Here is a 6,000-nt window from a genome sequence, read left to right on the forward strand (position 1 = left end):
GTTCTGGTATAGAGTTACAAGTGAGGATAAATAAGATCGAGGGTGTGGAGGTGCTATATAAACTATGAAGTGCTACACAAATTTAAGTTTTTATAGCCCCAAAGGAAGGCATTTTAATTTACACAAACTTCATAAGTACTAGTCCCATGCATAAATTATTTAGATAATTAAGCAGTTTTAGATACTACCCTAAATGTATTAGTGTAATTAGACCACTTCTGAAAAGCCTGCTGCCTTGTGTGCTTGTTTCTACAAAAACCAGTTTATATATATATATATATATATATATATATATATATATATATATATATATCAGTATTAGATCAACTGCTAGCTATTTATAAAGATGAAATTAGATCCATACTTGACATCAGTCACAAGAATAAACTCCAAATGTATCAGACCTAAATATAAAAGATGAAACCATAAAAGTACTAAAAGAAAATAGAAAATTCTTTTGCATCTGAGTGGGAAAAGACTTTCTAACTTTAATTCAGTCTACATGCAATAAAAATTTTAAATTCAAGTACATAAAAATGATTGAAGAAAACATGATAAAAAACACTCTAAGCAAAGCCAAAAGGCAAATAAAATGTACAGAGAAAATATTTGTAATATATCATAGATAAAGAGCTAATATTCCTAGTACACAGGAACTCAAAATAAAGGTGAGGGAACCAAAATCCCTATAGAGTATAAATAAATAAGCAAAAGGCACAAACAGACAAATAAAAAATAATATAGAAATAGCCCTTGAACATATATAAACATGTTTAACTTTTCTTAGGAAGAAATGCAAATCAAAACTACATTGAAATATTATTGCTTCCTATTGGAATGAAAAAAATTCAAAAGCTTGACAACACTTTGTTGGAGAGGTAATAAAGAAATAGATTTATTCATTGCTCCTGGGAGTGCAAAACAAATCAACTTTTAAGGAGGGACATTTTAGTATTTGCACTCAAAATTTGCACTCAAACTCAGCAATCGTGGAACATATCATAAACTTTCATCTCTGACAATACAAAAATTGTATTCATACAGTTATTCATTGTGGCATTATTTGTAATTGCAAAGTATTGGAAACAACCTAAATGCCTAAACTAGGAAATTGGATGAATAAACTACAGGACAGCCACACAATGGAGTGCTATGCAAGTATTCAGAAAAAAAAAAAAAAAAGCTGATTTCCATGAACTAATATGGAGCAACTTCCAGGATGGTATCTCTCTTTCCACTAAAGAGATACAGGAAAGATAACCAGAAACAATCACAGTTTGTTACCTGCGGAGGGTGATTGGATGGAATGAGATGGAAGGGACAAAGACTTAGCAACCTTTCTCTATATGTACCTTTTCGTACGTTTTTCCTTTGAGACCTTTGTTAATTTCTCACATTTTCAAGAAATAATATTTAATTAACCACAAGGAAAAAACTCTAAGGCGGTTTTCCATGATTTTTAATGACACTGAGGCAAAGTCTTGAGCTTTTTGCCTTGCGATGACAGGGATTCCTGTGATCCAAATCCCACACTGGACCCCACCTTCTTTCTTCCCCAAGCAATCAGAAGCTTCTGCCTTTCTTCATCACATCTCTCACCCAACTAATCAAACTCTCCGTCCTGTACTAAAATACCTAACTGATAATGAGAGCAAGGAGGCTAAATGATCCATGGTCTCCAACCTCCCTCCATTCCTGCCTTCCAATACCACTGAGGAATTAACTCCCTGCAGGGGCAGAAACCGTAGACCAAAAAAACATTATTAGCAATCCTTAGCCCTTGCGGCCCTCTGCTGGTATAAATGAAATGTGGAACTTCACCATGTTGATTGCTTATGTTCTCTATTCTAGTTTTGTTGGCAGACGAGCTTAAAAAGCTATTGTCCCAAGAAGATCTCTGATCCAAATTTTTCTTTGCCTATCTGGCATCCTCGTCCACTCTGGGGTGTTTGGAAATGTTGGCAAGGAAAATTTAAGACTTTTTATTTGCCTTCCATAGCACCACTTCCTGTGTTCTCCTGCTGTCTGTAAACACTCCTTTATTTTTCTGCTTTCTCCTTACCTTCTCTTCTACTTCCTCCAAAGTTCTAGCCTAAATCCTCTTCTTTCTACAGATGCTTCTTTAACATTTGTATGGTTTTGTCTATGTGTCTCCTCCAAATGCCTTCTTTCTTCCAATACTCCAGATCCATATCTGAAACAATTTACCAGGAACTCCATTTGATGCCCTCTGGCCCTGAAACTTCTGTCCTAATATGAGTTCTTCATCTTAGTTTGTTAAGACAAATGATCCAAAACCTGGAAATAAGGCAAAAGGATTATTGAGTCCCTTTCTGTGTCATACTAGAATAGTGTTCTCAAAGTATGGTCTTAGACCAGCAGCAGCAGCATCACCTGGGAACTTGTTAGAAATGTAAAATCCTGGGTCCTACTCAAGACCTACCAAGTCAAAAACTGTGGAGGTGAAGCCCAGAAGTTTGTCATGTAACAAGCCCTCCCTCCAGTGATTATGATGATCACTCAAGGTCGAGAAATAATGAACAGGAACAGGGATGGCAAACTACAAGCCAGATCCAGCCCAGTGCCTGTTTTCAGAAAGTTTTTTCAGGATATGACTGCATTATGACATTGAGTTATGTATCATGGCTGCTTCCACTCTACAACAGCAGGATCGAGTTGAGTGGTTGAGACTGAGACTTATATGTCCCTCATAACTTGAAGACTTACTATCTGACCCTTTACAGAAAAAGTTTGCCAACCTCTGGACTAGCTAGAGAATCATCTACCAAACCCTCTTAAGGGCCACTATTGACCTAAGGAAAGATGATTTTTTGTGATTTACTATTTATTTTTTTTAAAGATTTTATTTATCTATTCATGAGAGACACAGAGAGAGAGAGAGACAGAGACAGAGACACAGGCAGAGGGAGAAGCAGGCTCCATGCAGGGAGCCCAATGTGGGACTGGATCCCAGGACTCCAGGATCACGCCCTGAGCTGAAAGGAGGTGCTAAATCACTAAACCACCCAGGCGTCCTAATGACTTACTATTTATTATTGAGTTGGGCCCCGAGTCTGTAAAGTTAGGTGTTAATTATAGAAGATTGATAAGCTACAAATGCTTTTTGTCTGTTAGAGGTGAAAATGATTTGTCTCTTCAAGACTTAATCACAAAAGTAACCATTTTATTGTCCTTGTAGGTTAGTCAATTTTGAGTCTCACCTAGCAACCATATATCAGCATTTTTCCCTTTCACCATATATATATATATTTTTTTTAAAGACTTTATTTATTTATTCATGATAGTCACACAGAGAGAGACAGAGAGGCAGAGACACAGGCAGAGGGAGAAGCAGGCTCCATGCAGGGAGCCCGACGTGGGATTCGATCCTGGGTCTCCAGGATTGCGCCCCGGGCCAAAGGCAGGCGCCAAACCGCTGCGCCACCCAGGGATCCCTCACCATATATTTTTAAACACCATACATATATATACATATATACACATACACACATACCATGATCTCTCATATCCTCCTCTGAACCAGTTTTACATTCTCCAGATTACTAATAAGTTAAATCTTTGAAGCATGCTTACTATATACTTGTATGAGAGTCATCTTTTTATTTCTTTGAAATTTACACTCTGACCCTGACAAGCGTTAATGCCTCCTTAGATTCTGTTTCTGTTATTACCTTTCTTCATTCTCTTCATTACATAAGCATAAAACCTTAGCGCCTGTTTCAATTCCTCCCTCCCTCTTCAAACGAACCAGTCTCCAAATCTCACTGATTTTACCTCCTTGAGAATTTTCTCTCCAAGCCATCCCCTCCCCTCTATTTCCATGACTACTGTCTGAGTTTAAGCTGCTCTTCCCTCTTTCCTGAACTTACCTGGTCTGCATAAGGCTGCTAGGAAAACATCCCCAAGGAAGAACTCTGGTCATTTCACTTCCCTCACCTTAAACCCTTGGGTGATTCATCACTGTTCAGCAATAAGGAAAAGCACCAGTTCTTTGGCTTGATTTTTAAGGCCCTCCAAAATTTGACTCCAAGCTTGTCCTCCGTGACAAGGACTTTTTGTCCTTCCACCCTTCCATTCTCTATGCCTGTGTGTACTTGCTTATATCTTCCTTCTTATTGCCCCTCTGCCTTGAGTACCCGCTGTCCTGTTTTCTGTGTGTCCAAAGGTAAGTATTCATTAACCTCCAGCTTAAAGCTCCACCACACTGATCCTTTAGCTGCAAGTGATTTCTCTCTGCTCTGAATTCCCAGCACATTTAATTTGTATCTCTTTTATGGCACATATCTCTATTTTATGACATGGTCCTTTATGGAAGTTTCTGTGGCCTCATTGTAGGACTTCATCTATGATCCAACTTTGTATCCACATTATTGCCTAACTGTCCTAATATAGAGATCCAGTAAAAGTGCCTGAATAAGAGCTGCTGAAAAATCAAAATCTCAACTGGAAAAAGTAGCAAACAGTAAATTATTTTTTGAATGTCTTAAATCTCATCAAAGTATATTTCCCAAATTATTCTTTTTGTAAATGTTTCTTATTGCTCATTTAAAAATATTAACTATTTAATATTAAAGGAGAAAGATGAATATTCTTCAAAACTGAAATAAGTCTTTCTTTTTTCTCTTTGGTATATCTTTTCTCCATAAATAAGATTTCTCATTTCACTGTGGTAAACCTCAGCATTTAACTATTCAGTGTTGTTTATTCATGAACAAACATGGCAGTTTTCCATATGGATGTACCTACCCATCAAATGGGGTCCCTAATAAGTGTTTGTTTATGAAGCCCTTTTATTAAGAAAACATAAGTGTTGCACACTTTTTCTTTTCTTTTCTTTTTAACTGGGAAGGATATTAGTGCCTTAATCTAATTGATTTGGCCACCCCTAAATTAATCAAGACAAAGGAAGTTATGGCATATCTGCTGTCTCCTATACAATGGCTTTCTTTCATTCTTATCACATTGTAAAACGGTGTTCCTCCATATGCACAGATTTCTCACCAGTATCCCCTGGAGAACTTGTTACAAAAGTACATTCCCAAGACCCACCCAAATTCAGAAACTTTGGGGCAGATCGCCAAGAATCTTCATTTTTAGTTAACCTCCCAGATGATTTTTATGCATCCAAAAAAATTTGTGAATCACAAGCTAAATTCTTTTTTTTTTTAAGATTTTATTTATTTATTTGAGATAGAAAAAGTACAATAGAGACAGCACAAGTGGGGTGTAGGGGCAGAGTGAGAGGGAGAAGCAGACTTCCCAATGAGCAGGGAGCCCGATAAGGGGCTGGATGCCAGGGTCCCCAGGGATCACGACCTGAAGTGAAGGCAGACGCTTAACTGACTGAACCACTCAGGTGCTCCCACAAGCTAAATTCTTACCATCTTCTAAATTCAAAGAAAAGCAGAGACCCCCTATAGCATTGCCCAGTGCAACTTAAATAAACTGAGAGGGTTGAGAGAATCTGTTCATCTTCTCTCCTCACTCAAAGTTGTTTTTAAATATTACTTGCCCTCAATATTTTCTCTTGAAAATGTTCAAACACACAGAAAAGTTGAATTAAGAAACAAGTACAGTGGACACCCATGTACTACACCATTAATGTGTTACTACGGTTGCTTTATCATAGGTTTATCCTTTTATCCATCTCTCTACTCATCCACCTGTCTTATATTTTTAGATGAATTTCAAAGTAAATTTCAGACTTCCATAGTGTCTAATTTGGGATGATGGTAACTCAAAGAATAGCAGGACAGTGAGTCCTTATAGCCCTGGTGAAAACACAGTGGCCTCATTCTATTGAACAGGATTGATGGCTGCTTGGCCAGAGCATTTAATCAAAGACAGAAGGGCATTTTGTGCTGGCTGCATAGACAGCCCTCACAGAGTAGTATCTACTTGTCTCTATTCATTTGAATAGGAGCTTTAGTTCTGGGAGGTTTGGGGCCATACAGGAGAGTAGATTAAATATGGAAGTAG

Source organism: Vulpes vulpes, chromosome 11 (assembly GCF_048418805.1).
Source record: "Vulpes vulpes isolate BD-2025 chromosome 11, VulVul3, whole genome shotgun sequence".
NCBI classification, from domain to species: Eukaryota; Metazoa; Chordata; class Mammalia; order Carnivora; family Canidae; genus Vulpes; species Vulpes vulpes.